This window comes from Narcine bancroftii, chromosome 6, assembly GCF_036971445.1.
Source record: "Narcine bancroftii isolate sNarBan1 chromosome 6, sNarBan1.hap1, whole genome shotgun sequence".
Lineage (NCBI taxonomy): Eukaryota > Metazoa > Chordata > Chondrichthyes > Torpediniformes > Narcinidae > Narcine > Narcine bancroftii.
This window is the reverse complement of record NC_091474.1, coordinates 162,205,260-162,222,877: the sequence shown is the minus strand read 5'-3', so window position 1 is coordinate 162,222,877 and position 17,618 is coordinate 162,205,260. Positions and strand designations below refer to the sequence as shown.

Here is a 17,618-nt window from a genome sequence, read left to right as displayed (position 1 = left end):
CCATTCTTTTAATGCTTCCATATATTCTTGAAAAAATTTTTTATCCATGTACTGTCCCTTCCCTCATCTTCCATTTCTCTTTGCAGAGCTTGATGTTCTCCCTCCTCTTCTTCTGAGTCCACTCCAGGTCTCTTCTGACTTTCTTGTTGGGTTGTTTATCTCAGTTTATTGGGTATTTTTGTTTTTATTATTTTTATTAATGGTGTCTTGGTGTTGGTCTTCTTCCTCTGGGTTGGTCATCTGTTGTTTCTCTGATTTCCTTTTTTTACTCTCTTCCTTCGTGTTTCTGTTATTTTCTGTGTTTTCCTGTTGGGAGCCTTGCTGTCATGTTATTCTTGTCTGTTCAAGTTGTGGAGATCCACTCCTCAGCTGGTCCCCCCTCCCGTTGGTGTTGTTTTTGTCGTGTGCATCGCGCATGTGCAAGGATTCGCGCATGCGCGGTTGCTCACTTCTGTTTGGCTCCGTGAGCCATCTTTGTAGTCCTGCACTCGGGGTTTCCACTGACTTCGGAGCGGGCATCTCTCTCCATGGCGGGCCTCTTCGTACAGGTAAGGCCTTCACCTTTCTCTTCTGACGTCTTTCCTTCTTTTCCTGTTATTTTTGGTTTTTCTTTCTTTGGTGCCATTTTCTCTACACCTTTTTTAAATTTGTTGTGGTTTCTGTGTCTGTGGCTTTGCTTTTTCTTTTTTCTGGAGAGGGCTGGTATTTTCTTACCAGTCACTACTCCATCACGTGACTCCCCAATTAATTGTGATTATTGAAAGAATTAAATTATGGAGCCAGAAGATGGGTCAGTCCAATGTTCTCTTTGCAGGATGTGGGAAGTCAGGGGCAACACAATTGTCCCTGATGATGACACATGCAAAAAGTGCATTCAGCTGCAGCTCCTGGGAGACTGAGTTAGGGAACTGGAGCTGGATGAACTCTGTGGCCATTCCCGTTGTATACTGTTTGTGGAGATAACCAACCAGAGACAAGTTGTGGCAGTCAGGTCTATGGCACTGGGGCTCGACCCTCAACTCAGAAGGGAAGGAGGGAAGAGAAGAATGCAGTTATGATGGGGGGCAGACAAGAGGTTCTGTGGGAGAGATTGGATGGTTTGTGGTCTCCCTGGTGCCAGGGTCTGTGATATCTCTGATTGCATGCTCCCAATTCTCAGAAGGGAGGGTGAGCAACTAAATGTCATAGTCCATGTAAGGACTAATGACGTAGGCAGGAAGGGTGAGGAGGTCCTGATAGGAAAGTTCAGGGAGTTAGGAGCAACATTGAAGGAGAGGACCTCCATGGTTGCAATCTCAGGATTGCTTTACATGCCATGAGCTATTGAGGCGAGAAACACAAAGATAATCCAGCTTGACATGTGGCTAAAGAGATGGTGCAGTTTAGTCTTTTTGCAGATGATGTATTAATATATCTGAGAGAACCTGTAACTTCTCTACAAAGACTGCATTTGCAATTGAAAGATTATTGGAGGGTCTCTAGGAACAAAATAAATTGGAATAAAAATTACATTATTATCTTTAATGGATGGGAACTATATGAATTGCAAAATAAATACAAAATTTAGATGGCCATTAAATGGGATTAAATTCTTGGGGATTAAAGTTGATAATGATTTTTAAAAACTTTTATAAATTGTCTGAAAACAACACATTTAGAACCCTTCAAAATCACTCTCGCTACCATTGTCTGAAGCATTGTCTGATGGCAGCAACCACATCCATATTCTCACTGTTTAAACAGTCATCATATGGGGTCCCTGTATGTATCTGATGAGGCAGTTTCAGCTTTGTTGTCAGTGTCCCACAATAAATCATCTTCTGTGCCATCAATTGTACAAAAGATCCCATACTTTTTAAATGATTTTATCACAGTCTTCTCTTTAACTTTGTCCCATGCCTTGAGCATGAAGTTACACAGCATATCAAGTGAAGCAGCACGCATTGCCCTGCCTTTTATAAACTACTTTTCTGCTCTCAACATCCATGTATTACATTCCTCGCGCACATGGTCTTTTCTTGTTCAAGCAGACATCAAGAGGTTGCAATATAGATCTCAAACCACCCTGGATAACAGCCATGTAAGTATGATGTAGTGCTAATCTACTTTTAGTCTTCTCAATTAAGTGATTATAAAACATGTCCCAGACCAGAAAACTCTGTTCTTTGTGTAAACCACCTGTTCCACGCATTGTCTATTGTTTTGCACTATTTTAATCCATCCATCCTTTTTCATGAAAATGTACAAAAAATATCTGCAGGGAATTTCATTTTTGTTTTAATTTTGTGGATGAAGATTACCATGGATCTTACTTCATCCCGTTGGCCATTCACGATAACACCACGGTAAACCTGGTCTTTTTGTGGACTGCACAGTTTTAACACCATTCCATTCCCCTGTTCTATTGCCTATCACGTTGAAATTCATGGGGTTTCGTCCATGTTTCCGACATTTGCCAATGCAAACTGGTGTTTCTGCTGGTTCCATATAATAAACTGGTGAAAACTGACAATTTTATGATCAAGATATTTTGATAGTTTCTGTGTAACTGACAAAAGGCAAAGGAGGAAAAACCCAACACCCAACCCCAACCAACCAATTTTCCCCTGCAACCGCTGCAATCGTGTCTGCCTGTCCCGCATCGGACTTGTCAGCCACAAACGAGCCTGCAGCTGACGTGGACTTTTTTTTTACCCCCTCCATAAATCTTCGTCCGCGAAGCCAAGCCAAAGAAGTAATCTATCTGTGTAATCTATCTGTGTAATCTATCTGTGTAATCTATCTGTGTAATCTATCTGTGTAATCTATCTGTGTAATCTATCTGTGTAATCTATCTGTGTAATCTATCTGTGTAATCTATCTGTGTAATCTATCTGTGTAATCTATCTGTGTAATCTATCTGTGTAATCTATCTGTGTAATCTATCTGTGTAATCTATCTGTCTGGCATAATACCAGATTTTTCCTGTTCATGAAATGATTGCACCAGCCTACAGACTCGGCCCATTGCAGTGCAAATGATCTTATTTTATTTTGGGTGACTATGTGGAAATCTTGCCTCTGTTCACGTACCCACTCTGCAATGTGATTTTTCAACTCTGGCCAATGAGTGATTCCTTTTTGCAAAGAACATTGCCCTTTTTGTATGTTTCTTAAAGTCTCCTCTTTCTTCCTCCAATCTCTTACCAACTTCTCAGGCACATCAAATGTTCTTGCGGCAGCACAATTGTTTGTTTCCTTGGCCATTTCTGTCATTTTCAACTTAAAGCTCACTTCATATTTTCATTGCGTGTTGCATGTTGACGGGCCCTCCATGATACCAATCACCACCAGCCAATACCCAGCACATCAATCTGCGCGATCGATGGGGGTCGACATATACACCAGTCAACAGCTCATCTCAGGCATCGCGAGTTTTGGGGTTGACTTAGGCTGGTCAATGGGGGACCTCAGGCAGGAAAAAAACTTGTACGTTAAATATGCCATAAAACCCTTAAAATAAGGCTGAAAAGTATGCCAGTCGACGCCGAAATATACAGTATGTTTTTGCAGGTAAAAGCAGCTATATTTGCATAATGCAGGGTTGAATACTTAATACTTAAGACACTTATTCTAATTTTGAAATTTCTATCCTTTTTTTTCTCCATATTTGACATCCAGGTAAGAAACAGTTAGATTTTCTTATTTGTTCCAGATCCTGACAGTTCCTTTTTTCTTTTTCTATCTCTTTTTTATTCTATATTCTTATTCGCTTTTTTTTTAATTTCTTTCCTTTCTATTTTTCTTATCAAGGGGTTTTTGTTTGCTGCGGAGGAGGGATGGAGGTTGTTTTGTTTTTCAAATTTGGACAACTTGTATTAATGATTCCTTTTCATTTATTTCATGTATTTGAGATGGTTAATTCTTGGTGCTTGTTTGACCACAAAATTAAAATAAAATATTCAAAAAAATAGGAAAGAGATTGAGGTGACACAAGATCCTCACCACTAGGTTCAGGAACAGCTGCTACCCCTCCACCATCAGACTCCTTAACAACAAACTCAATCAGGGACTCATTGAAGGATCTTACTGGTTCACTTCATTGATTTTTCTTTTTATTCTCTCTGTATTGCAGTCAGTTTGTTTACATGTTTTACACTGTGCACACTGTATGCACTCCCAATTAGTGGTAATTCTGCTGTGCCCACAGGTAAAAGGCATCTCAGGATTGTTTGTGATGTCATGTATGTACCCTGACAATAAATCTGAAGTCTGATGGATTGAGCTAAGTTTGCCAAGTTTGTTCTTGGAAATTCAAGTTTCCAAACTGGGTTATGATGCAACCAGTCAGTATACTTTCCACAGTACACCTGGAGGACTTGACAACATGCCAAATCTCCTCAAACTTCTTGAAAAGTAGAAACATTCATGTGTCTTGTTCATGGTTGGCAAGACATGCTGGCTTCAGGATAAGTCATTCAATAGATGAGCTCCCCCAAATTTGAAGGACCAAACCCTTTCCCCTGCGAAAGAATCAATAAAGATAAGTGTCAGTACCTTGGCTTCCCCTTCCAAAAGTCCACAAAAAGCTTTGAGGTCTTGTTAGTCTTGAGATCAAGTTGCTGCTTAATGCCCTATTTCAATTGAAACTAACAAATTCCTAAGAAGTGCGAGAGGCCGCTCTGAGTAATTCCCTGCTTCATTACAGTTTAAAATGAATAAAATGGTAGCACTGCCGGCGCTGCTGTAATGTCAGAACTGTTGCTACTGTGGATTCACAGAGCGAAGAGCAGAGTCAGACTCCCACGGAGTCCAACTGACTGACTGCAGGGTCTGCGCCCAAAATGGCGGTGCCTATGTTCAGCAACAGCCATAAAGGGTTATAGATTCTGGAAAAGCAGAGAACTGGCATCAGAAAACAGAGAGACCACTCCCTGTTTGAGAAGGAGAAGCAGAGGAGATGACCCAAGGGATGGTGATCATGGCAGCAGACCAGTGAGATATTCTGTGGTTGAAAAAACACACAGGCGGCCGGCGGCCTGTTGTTGATTCAGGGCGAGGAACCCCTGCAGGATGTAGGCTGTTGGTGACTGCGGTCGAGTGTTTCAGAGTGGTCTGCAGACTGGTTGAGATTTGCTCAAGACTGGCTGAAGCGGTACCAGGTATCAGAACTGGGACACGAGAGGGTGCTAAGAGCACTGAAGGGTTCCTGATTGTTTTGGAGATTTGGATCTGGAGTTTGCGCTGCTGATGATTTGGACTGGACTCTGAGTGGCTGCGGAGGCTGCGGAGGCTGCGGAGGCTGCGGAGGCTGCGGAGGCTGCGGAGGCTGCGGAGGCTGCGGAGGCTGCGGAGGCTGCGGAGGCTGCGGGAGGCGAACCCACAGTCGCTCGGTGACGTTGAGGGACTCTTTTGGTTCTCTTTCTCTGACTGTAAGAAGCACTTAAGGCAATTTACAGCAGACAAAAACAAATTGCATGTAATATTGTGCTGTCTTTATGACATGACAATAAATTACCTCTTGAGTTTGTGATGTTCTCCAGCATAACATTCTGAATCAGTGATCATAGAATTTCTGCACTGTACTTGTATGCGCGCGCGCGCGCGCACACACACAGTGTGTGTATACATTTAAATGTCTGTTTTTAAATTTGATACAGCACAGTCACAGGCACTTTCTGCCCATGAGCCTGTGCCACCCAATTGACCTACCCCTGGTACTTTTGAAGGGTGGGAGTAAACTGGAGCCCCTGGGGGGAGGGAAACCGACACAGAGAACATACAAAGTTCTTACAGACAATGCGGGATTCAAACACTGCACCTGATTGCTGGTGCTGTAAAGATGTTGCGCTAACCACAACACTAACCGTGCTGCCCATTTTAACTCTTAACTTGGCAAGTGAGCATAATCAAGCTCATTTACATTTCCAGAGCTATAGTTGGTCAGTAAAATGATTTTTGTTTCATAATTTGCTGTGCTTGAGAGAATCATTGAGTGTAATTTGCTGCCTAGCTGCTTTGATAACCTAATTGTAGCTTCCATTCCCACCCTGTTACTATTAAACTTCCCTGTGGATCTGCCTTTCACTTCCATTCATTTCTAACCTGTCAAAACTACATTCTTTGACTTCATATAATGTTTCACAAATTTGCTGAGGAATTTCTATTTAAGGTGTATCACAATATTCATCTACTATGCAATAATGAATGAGTGGAAATGACCTACAACTAAATGTGGGAAGATTGAAATTATTGTCTTTATTCCCACCAAGACTTAGTTGCCTGATCTTCATTTCCATTCCAGGATACATTTTGAAGCTGAGCCAGATATGGAGCTGAGTGGAGCTGAGTTTTCATCTGCATTCCACTTCATCACTAAAAATGCCAGCAGGTGACCGAGCAAGTTCTATTCTTGTCTGTAAACATCCACTGAAGCCCTAATTTTGACTTTTTGTATCTCTGGATTTCACTGATGCAGTGTCATGTTGCACAGCTTCCCATCTTCTTCATATTTAATTATGTCATCATATAAAACCAAATCTCACTCTCGATCTCTTGCCAATGAAACGTGTGCGTACACCAACACTGGCTTCAACTTTGACAGTACCTTGATTTTAAAATCCATGTACTTGCTTTCAGGTTCCTCCATGAACTTTACCCCTTTCTCCTCACCACTATCCTGATGTAACATCATCTCCAGTCTCTCAAAACTTCTAAATCTTTTCACTTTCATATGTTGATCTCTTGCACTGCCTGGTATGTGTCCCACTCCCTGAAAATCATGCCTTTAGCTGGTTTGACCTACATTATTTAATTCTCTTTGTGAAACTTTCTGTTGCTTTCTGAAAAGCTAAACCTTTGACCAAGTCTTAGATCATCTGTCCTGATATCTCCCTTTCTGGTTCACTGCCAATGTTTTTGCATTAAGTGCTTTGAAATGTTTAGTACATTAGGATCTTGCAGAAATACAAATTGTTGAAGCAACTCGCCGAACTAATGTTCAAGTTAATATTGGAAATGGGAAGTCCACACCACAGTGATTTTGAGATTTTTATTCAAAGCCAACCACAACTGCCACCATTTCACCACTGTACACCAGATTGAGTCGCTGGATGTTTTAATGCCTCACTTTTTTTCGACCAAGTATATTTTGGAGTTGAGCCCATTCTGAAAGTAAAAGTAAATTGGAGATTGAATTCCAGACATTAACAGATACCACCTGGAGAGTGGTCTGTGATCATGTGTTTTAATTAGTTTTGCATCTGGACTTGGATGAAGTGACATTCCTTGGTGTTAAGTGCTCCATTAAAGTGACTGGATGATTACAGGAAGTAATTTTAAAAATATTGATCATGATTATGTAATATTTCCATCTAACAGGATATTTACTGATGTAGAAACATGTGAAAATCATCCTGGGATGTTTAGAAGTGTGATGCTTTTACTGTTTCAATGTGCATCATACTTACGCATCCCAGGAGTTCCGTGTGAATTCCTCAACGTACTGCACAATGGAATTTGGTGCATTGAGTGCAGGAATTTGCAGTAAAAACCTCAAATATGGAAAATCCCACTTGCAAATAAGTGGTTTGCATTATCAAGGCGACTGTTCCCAGTTGGATTTTGTAGTCCACTTGCCACAATGTTCTGATGAAAGAATGTCAGCCACTTGGAGCCAATTAAATGTTAGCCTGTCAGAGCTCTGTATTACTATGAACAACGAAGCTGCCACCACTTTACGCATAATATTCTGCTCTGCCGTTTGTTGCTGGATAACCACGACTATTACTGCAGGAATATCACTTCAAGTGATAATCAAGGTAACCACTTTACCTTCACCTTCCACTGCTTATGGCTACACAAACACCATACTATGTCTACATAACAGAAGTATCTACATTCCATGGTCAGTCTCTTTCCACCAGTTGCATCTGATGACTTCTGGCTTCATGAAGTCATTCAAGTTCATTCAGAGCATCCACAAGATTCAGCTGAATTCAGAAATCTGTGAAGATTTTTTCTGGCTCTTCCTTTCCTTGTTTATCAGCAAGTTCACAGTCACCATGTAACATGACTGAATGCACTCAATGACAAGTGAGGAGTATAAACACACTTTTAATAGCTTACAATCAATGGCCAGTAGATACAATAGTCCTCAGGTGAATCTGAGGTAAGGTGGGAGAGCCAGGGTTGATATTGGAGTAGGTAAGGGAGAAGCCGAACATCTGAACAACACAGACAGTGAATTCCAATTCACTGCATTCACCCCTTCCTTCAGAATTGAGCCTGTGGGTCTCTAATACTTTACAAATATTTACAAGTTAAGTCTGTCAGGGGGTCTGGTAATTTTGCCCGAGTGCCACAGTACTGGAGGACTTTGGGCTTCCTGAACTTCCTGGACCCCCTGTGGTACAGAGTCGGTGGGTCTCAAGGGCTCCAGCTCAGGTCATGGGGTGGATTGGTCCACTTTCCGAACAGTGACCTCTGGGACCCTGAGTGGGGTATTCGGTAGTTCCTGGCTCACTGGAGGCATCGGACCCTCAGTTCCGGCGGGCGATAGGTCTCTGATCGAGAGGGTGCCCTCTCTGCCGTCAGGGTGTGTTACATAGGCATACGTTGGGTTGGCGTGAAGCAGGTGGACCCTCTCAATCAGGGGGTCTCTCTTGCTCCTCCTCACATGCTTTCTCAGCAGAACCGGCCCTGGTGCCATTAGCCAAGCTGGGAGAGTAGCCCCAGACATGGATTTGCTCTGGAATGTAAATATAAGCTCGTGAGGAGCTGTATTGGTCACCTTGCAGAGGAGCGACCTGATGGACTGGAGCGCTGTGGGTAGGAATTCTTGCCAGTGTGAGTCTGGAAGGCCTTTGGATCAGAGAACCAATTTTACGGCCTTCCGTACAGTCGTGATCTCTTTTTCAAATTGTCCATTCCCCCCGGGATTGTAGCTAGTTGTCTTGTTTGAGGTAATGCCCCTTATGACCAGGTACTGGCTTAGCACTTCGCTCATAAATGATGATCCCTGGTCGCTTTGGTGGGATACCCAAACAGGGTGAAAATAGAGTGCAAGGCCCTGATGACTGTGATAGTGGTCATGTCTGGGTAGGGGATGGTGAATGAAAAATGTGAATACTCATTCAAAATACACGTTTCCATTGGTGGGAGGGGACCCTTGAAATCGACATGGAATCGTTCAAAGGGGTTGGATGGCTTTATCAGGTGCGATAGAAGTGCAGCTTGTCCTCCATGCAGACCTTGCAGGACCTGGTCATTTCCCTGATGTCCTCAATGGAGTAGAGCAGGTTGCGTGCCCTGACATAATGAGCCATGCAAATGATGCATGGGTACCAAAGATCATTGTGCAGTGACCACAACTGGCCGGTGTGTGCAGAGGTAGAGCTTCCTCTTGATGGCATCTGGAGATTCATTGAGTATACCTGGCCTGTATGCTATGTCATAATTATAGGTGGAGAGTTCAATTCTCCACCTAGTGCTCTTATCATTCTTTATTTTTCCCCGTTTTGCATTATTAAACATAAATGCCACTGATTGCTGGTCAGTCAGCAGTGTAAATTTTCTGCTGGCCAGGCAATGCCTCCGATGCCTGATGGCCTCTACAATGACTTGAGCCTCTTTCTCCGCAGATGGGTTCCAAAGCTCGTGGCCTTGTAGGGTAAGGGAGTAAAAGGCAACTGGACTGCCCGCCTAGTTAAGGGTAGTGGCCAGAGCTACGTCAGAGGCATCACTTTCCACCTGGAAGGGTGTGTTCACATCCACTGCATGCATGGTGGCCTTTGCGATGTAGCTCCGACTGTAGTCAAAAGCTGCCTGGTCTTCGATCAACAATGGAAAAGAGGTAGACTTTAAGAGGGGAAGACCTTCTCTGTGTAATGAGGAACCCACTGGGCATAGTAGGAGAAGAAGCCTAGGCACTTGCTTAAGGCTTTCATGGTCCTCAGGATCAGGAGGTCTAACAGGGGTGAATTCAATCAGGGTCAGAGCCAATTACACCATTCTCAACCATGTAGCCCAGGATCACCAGACATTTCGCCAGAACATGCACTTATTGAAGTTGGCCATGTGGTTGATGTAATGGTCTTCTAGGGAGTGTCCACAAATGATGACTTTGTCGAGATAAGGGAAGGTGGCCTTCAAGCCATACTCATCGGCCATTTTGTCCATCTGTCTCTGGAAGTCTGAGACCCCATTAGTGATTGCAAAGGGGACCCTCCAGAACTAATAGAGCCACCGTCTGCCTCAACTGCTGTGTAGTGGCAGTCCTCGGAACAGATCGGTAACTGATGGTATGCAACTTTCAGGTCAATGGTTGAATATTCCTGATACTGTGTAATTTTGTTTCTGTCCAAAATTCGAGGGAGGGGTACACGTCCAGGAGTGTGAAATGATTAATTATTTGGCTATAGTCAATCACGACTACCACCTGGGCTCTCCATGGGCTGTTGCTAGTCTCAATTATGTTTTCTTTGACCAGACACTGTGTCTCTGGTCTTATAGCTGATCCCCGCACTGTATCACCTGTTCTTTTTTTGTGATTGGTTTGCAATCAGAACTCGTGTTCAGAAATGGTGGGGGGGGGGATCAATATTTAGGGTGGAGAGACCGCATGTGATGTCTGGCTTTTGGACCTTCTATTCCGCATCATGATTGGAGGGAGTGGGCCAGAGTACTCCATGATCATGCTTTTAAGGTGACACAGGAAGTCCAGACCCAGCAACACAGTAGCACACAAATCCTTCAGTACATACAGTCAGAACTTACAAAATTCCACCCCCCCCCCACCTTTTACAATCAGATGTACTATACAATAGTCTGTCAGATACACTCTTTAAGTTGTACCACAGAGCAGTTGTGGAGTTTATAAAGCTCTCCGTGGAGCCAGTGTCTACTCAGCAATCAGTCAAATGTTCATTTACTCTCACCTCCATCGTCGAGTTATTCAATTGGTGAGGTATTGCCTGATCCAGGATGATCAATCCCAGTGCTCTGGAAACCCCATTGCTCCCCAAGTTGATGTTGACTCTCTCCCCTTGGCCCTTGGGCAGACAAGATGGCATCGAGAATCTTGATCCAACAAAGGACTAGGAGGCGCCGACCTTGAGGCATGGCAAGATGGCTGTCGTGGCTTCCCACGATGCTTCCCTTCCAGTGGAGGGTCCCGCTATGGGGCAGCAAGATACTAGTGGTGAACAGCATGGAGCGGCAGAGGCCGGCTCTTCGGGACTCGGGCTTGAGTTGATTGATGATTTGGGGGTTCACACGTGGTCAGCCTCTTTGGATTCCCTTTAGCCTGGCAGACCATCACCCAGTGCCCTTGCTTACCGCATCCTGCACACATTGGTTCCTTTGCAGGGGATGGGGCACGGGAGTGCTGTGCCTGTCGACAGATATTGTATCCCTGATTGTGCATGGCCACAGTGGTCGGCGCTGGGGCTGCGGGGGTCACGGTTACCCCAATGACCTGGTCCTCTGAAAAGGCATCACTTTAGCCCGTGAGGTCATCAGCTCCCAGTTGAGCCTGTTCGACCACTTTCGCCAGTCTTTCTTCCCCAACTCTAGCAGTCGCTGCCTCACGTACCTCGACCTCACTCCTGCCACAAGAGTATCCTGGATTTGTTCCTTCTCTCTCACCCAGGCTGTGGCCTCTTCATAGTGGGATTTTCTGGTCACAGCCCACAGTTCAACTGTCCAGCAACTCACCAGGATGCTGTCGACATAGAGAGAGCCGGTATCTCACCAGCACGTCATTCTGGGGCCTCATGTAGCGGGCCTCCAAACCTTCTCTAGTCGACTCTGATGACCGCATACCCTTTGGGGCCAGCTTGAGAGAGAAGTGCCAATCTCCAGAGACTATCCGAGTTGAAGATGTCTTGTGTGGCCATCAGGTTGGACTGGAAGCACTCCAGCCAGGAGGCGAATTCCTTCGGGGCTTCAGCGGACAGAGGGTTGATCAGGGCTTCCATCCCACTTCAAAGTTAAGCTAGTAAAATTGTTACATGACTGAATGCACTCAGACAAGTGAGGAGGACAAACAAGCTTTTAATAGCTTACAATCAATGGCTGGTAGACACAGTAGTCCTCAGGTGAATCTGAGGTAAGCGGGAAGACTAGGGTTGATATTGGGGTAGGTGAGGGTGGAGCCAGGGGGTGCATTCCTGGATCAGCCATCTGAACAATGCATAGACAGTGAATTCAAGTTCACTGCATTCACCCTTTCCTTCAGAATTACAAGACAACTTGGATAGTGAGGACTTCTGATGATATTTCTGACGGTGCAGTTCTCCCTCAGTATTGCAGTCAAGTGTTGGCCCATCTCTGTACTGTGTTTTGGAGTTGGGTTGAAACTTACAACCTTCTTTCTTGGATGTGTGGGAGGTATCTATTTGGTGAACTGAGGTGGTGTATGATACTGAATTTTGACAGATATTGAAATAAATTATAGTGGCTTTGAATATGATAAAGGAAATTCTTTGAAATTAATTTAGAACATAACTTTAATACGAATCAATTTGTTTCAAATAAGAAAATAAATCAGCATGTTGCCAGTGTTTTCATTTCATTGTAACACTGCTAATGTGTTTAATTCTCCTTGAACAGTCCTTAATATATTCATGAAAAGTTCTTTTGTTTGTTTTGATAAATTGCTTCATGTTTTTAAGTCAATAAAAAAGATATTTGCATTAAAAACTTAAGCAACTTATGGTGATTGTTTTGTAAAGTTTTGGTTGCGTGGACATGAGGGTTTAATTGATCAAGATCCCAAATATTCAGTAATTCATCCAAAAAAAATAAGGATGAGTCAAATGCAAACAGCTGTAAGACTGCAAGAAGTCCACAGGGAACAATTATTTGAATTCCATAGGTCAGTATTTCTCAAGTTATGATCTGTGACAGAAGTCAAGATTGAACCTGGGTTGTTGGTTTGATATAGGTGGTCTATGGCAATGTGGTGAATCAAATATAATCAATATGATAAGTAACATGCAAAACAAGCTTATAAATTTGATGTCAAAAAATGACAAAACTGATAGAAGAATTTTTCTGCAAAATCAAAACTCCCATCGGTGGTCTGGGAGGAGCTTGAGCTCATCAATCCTGCTCGCCCACTTGTGGTCCATGGGTTTGTTAGAGTAAAGGTATATTAAGGATGATCTGTGGATGAAAACTTATTGAGAAACAGCTGAACCTCCACTGCTCGAAGCACTTCATTACTGCATTCCAGAAATGATTAAATCTTGTAAGTTCTATTGAGAATTTGAAAGACCACATTATCACTCTCAGGATAACCTCAATAAAGCAACAGTTTCTTTCTCTCAGTCACTATAATCATATTAAAATCTCAACTATTTCACCCATCGACTCAAGTATTAGACTCTGATTTGTATCATCATATTATCAATTGCACAGCAAAATAGGAGAGCTTCTAATTTACTTCAAGGACAAAGAAGGGAATTTATGCTTGGAGCAGTGTAGGCTACTTCAGTAAATAAATTTAAGGCATGGTTGGATAGATTTTTACATAATGGGGGACAGGTAGGGGAGATGAACAGATCATCAGATCAGCCATGATCTCATTGAATGGCGGAGCAGGCTCAATGTGCCAGATGACCTACTCCTGCTCCTATTTCTTATGTTCTTATAGATTAGCTCATGATTAAATGGCAGGGCAGACTTGATGGGCTGAATAGCCTATTTCGGCTCCAATGTATTATGGTCTCAGGAAGTTGGTGAGGAACAAAATGAGTACTTTGCATTGGTTTTCACCAAGGAGGAGGACATTGTGAATAGTGATGGAGAGTGTAGTGTAAAGAATGCTGTTGATTTGGGGCTTTTAGAAATTTTAAAAGATGTTTAAAACAGAATATTAAGTTGGATAAATTGGTTTTTGACAAAGGAGAGATCAAGAAAGTTGTTTATGTGGACTTTGGTAAGGCATTTCCTAGCCTTAGTTCCATCGTGATAGGTTGATCCAGAGGATTCAAAAACAGGATTAATTGGGAATTGGTAGTTTTTGATTTGGAATTGGCTGGACCAGAGAAGAGTCTTATTCTGGCTAGAGGTATGTGACCAGCAGGGATCAGTGTTGAGAACCCTGTTATTTATTACAAATGACTTGAATAAAAAGGTTTATAAGGAGTAAGTAAGCAGATGATTCTAAGATTGGTGGAGGTTTGGATAATGTAGAGGACAATCAAAGAATATGAAAGATGTATATCAGATACAGTCATGGTGAATGGTAGGGCACTGAGGAATGCAATAGAACAGAGGGATCTGGAAATACACATACATAATTCCTTGAAAGTGGCGTCACAGGTAGACAGGGTTGTAAAGAGAGATTTTGGCATATTGGCCTTCATAAATCAAAGTATTGAGTATATGGGGATGGGATGTTATGGTTAAAATTTTAATAGACATTGATGAGGTCAAATTTGGAGTATTTTGTGCAGTTTTGGACACCCAACTCCAGGAAAGATGTCAATAAAATAGAAAAGGTTCAGAGAAGATTTACCTAGACTTCAGGAACTACAGGGAAAGGTTAAAAAGGTAAGGGCATTATTCCCTGGAGCACAGAAGAATGAGAGGAGATTTTTATAGAGGTATTTAAAATTATGAAGGGGATTAACAGAGTAGTAGGTTTATTCCACTGAGGTATAAACCAGAGTACATGGATTAAGAATGAAAGGATAAAAGTTTAGGGGGAACATGAGAGGGAACTTCTTCACACGGAGAGTGGTAGGAGTGTGGAATGAGCTGCCAGCAGAAATGGTGAATGAGGGCTCAATTTTAAAATTTCAGAAGAATTTGGAGGTACATGGATGGGAAAGGTATGGAGGGCTATGGACTGGGTGCAGGTCAGTGGGACTAGACAGAAAAGTGATTCAATGCAGACTAGAAGGACCAAAGGGCCTTTTTCTGAGCAAGAAATGGCAAATAGAATTTAACCCGGACATGTCTGAGATGTTGCAAAGTTCAAATTTATTGTCAACCACCCTGAGATTCTTTTTTCTGTGGGTCAGTCTTAGTAATTTCTACACCAGGAACTGTTATCTCAAAGAAAGAACTGGAAACAAACTGACTATGCAAATGCAGATGTTGGTATTAATATACAGTAATAAATAATGAGCAAATTACAAGTCCTTAAATGAGTCTCTGATTGAGTTGTCTGATAGCTGAAGGGCAGCAACTATTCCTGAACCTGGTGGTGCAAGTGCTGTGACATCTGTACCTTCTTCCTGATGGCATCAGTGAGACAGAGCATGTACTGAGTGGTGTGAATCCTTGACAGCAACATTTCATGTGGATATTCTCAATGGTGGGGAGAGTTCTGCTTGTGATTGACTTGTCTGAGTCCATTACCCTTTGCAGGATTTTTCGCTCAGAGGTATTGGTGCCCCCTTACCAGGCTGTGATGCAGCTGATCAGCACATTTTCCAACAACATCTCTCAAAGATTGCCAAGGTTTCCCATGACATACCAAACCTCTGCAGATGACAAACATGACATTCAGAACTGGATAAGAAGTTAAGCAAGGGCGGCACAAATGTGCTTTCTTCACAATGACTTGGATATGATAGGTCCAGGAAAGACCATCTGAGATTGCTCACCATCTCCCCCTCTGATTTCCCCTCTAGTTTTACTTTCTAAAATCTACAATCAGGTCATTGAGTGAGAGGTTGTTGTGGTTGATACACCATTCAGCACTTTGGGATTGGGGAAACATAGATAGTTAATGTTAGGTCTCATAAAAACATTAACATAAAAAGGGATCTGGGCATTTAAATCCACTGCTTCTTGAAAGTAACTCTACAAGTCAATTGGGTGGTGAAGAAGACATATGGTCTGTTTGGCTTCATTGGTCAAAGCATTATGGTTAAAAACAAGCAAGTAATTTTTCTGAAAATGCAATGCTTGAGAAACAGCAGGTCAAGCAGTATTCTTTACAGAATAGAGAGCCAAGAGAAAGATACAACACCAACGTTTTGGGCTTGAGCCGTTCGTCAAGGTGTGACAAAATGTAGGCAGATGTCTGAGCGGTTGAAGAAGGCAAATGGAATGTTGGTCTTCATTGATAAAGGGATTGAATTTAATAACAGGAATGTTCTGCTACAACTCTGCAGGGTACTGGTGAGGTCACACCTGGACTACTGCCAGCAGCTCTGTTCTTACTATAGAAAAGGCACTGGCTTTGGAGGAAGTTCATCAGGTTGATTCCAGAGATGAGGGGTGAGCCAATGTGGAAAAAATTGGGTCTATACTCACTGGAATTTAGATTTTAATGTCCACCTGAGAATCTACCCATCGTTGCTGTCTCCCACCTTTTGCAAACTCTTGCTTAGCTTGCTTCCTGGTCATCAGCAACCTAGAATTCATCTGCTGTTCAGCAGATGCTTATTTCACTATGATCTTCGTCATAATGTGGCCTTATGGTCAAATCTAAAAATGTATGCAAAATTATGTCGGACGGTTAGGGGGATTTCTCCGCAAGCCCCTTGTCAGGATTATCCCCAGCACATACCTCACATTCATCGAAATCTTTCTCAAGAAGTGAAGGAAACAAATTAGAGTGGGAAGACCGATATTGTGCTCGTATAAATCAAATATAACCAGACCAGGTAACCGTTGCTGTCAATTGGAATCTAAACAGATGCAGAACATATTTTGGTGTTAATGTCAAGAATAGTTGTGAAATAAACATCTGCTAAGAACTTTCTTGTGATTAAATTCATTCAAAGATGGGTGCATGATCACACTGACATTGATAGAAGAGACACCTTCTGATTCTAGTGAAATCCAAGAGGTACCATATATGCCAGCATATAAGCTAACTTGTGTATTTGACAACCCTATTAGACTTTGCTGTATAAGGCTGCCCCAATTGTCCTTGATCAACCATCCCATTGACCAGTAGAGAGATATTTCATGATATTTTAAAGTAAATTACCCAGTAAAGGTTTTAATTTTATTAGCATATTTTAAAATAAACCACCATATAAATAAGAGCATGTTGAATGGTTTGATTGTTGAGAGAACTTCCTATTTTCTGCTTTGACCTGCATGTCAAAATTTTACGTATTCCACTTTGTTTGCTCTTTCTCTAAATCTATCACCAAACAATTCTGTAAGCTTGGCAACTCTGGCCTCCCTGCATCACAGATGTTCCTTTTTGTTCTCCACCCCTCCCCAATCCTCTCTGCAATTTAAAACCAGCTTGTTTTCTCTCTTTCCCAGTTCTGAAGATTCTCCGATCTGAAGTGTTAACAAGTGCTCTCCTGCCTGTTGAATGTTTCCAGCATTTTATTTTTTCACTCCAGATTTCCAGCACCTGTATTTTTTTTCATTTTTCTCTTTCTATTGTAGTTTCTCCCACTTTACAAGTGACACAAGACAGTTATGAAGCAAGTGTCCTTCTATACTTTATCAGTGTTTAACAAAAATAGACCATAAAACATTGAACATTGAAGCACAGGATGAGGCGCCCACAATGTCTGTACCCAATCACTTCTGCCTGTAGCTGATCTGTTATCCCCCTGACTCTTTCATATTCACGTGTCTATCTGAAAGCCTATTAAATGCTACTGTTATATCTGCTTCCACCACAGCCCAATCCAGGCACCTACCACTTTC

At 42.4% G+C, this 17,618-nt stretch overlaps 1 protein-coding gene across 2 annotated transcripts in view; it reads left to right on the top strand.

The window, feature by feature from the left end:
- dtnba (dystrobrevin, beta a) overlaps positions 1-17,618 on the top strand; it is a 493,032-nt gene that overhangs the window by 427,909 nt on the left and 47,505 nt on the right. Inside the window, exon 24 of one of the 2 annotated variants that reach the window (XR_011340480.1) lies at positions 6,283-6,366. The exons of the other annotated variant lie outside the window; for it this stretch is intronic. The gene's annotated coding sequence lies outside the window, so the exon portion shown is untranslated. Of the gene's footprint in view, positions 1-6,282; positions 6,367-17,618 lie in introns of those variants that run through there. 2 annotated transcript variants of the gene reach the window in all.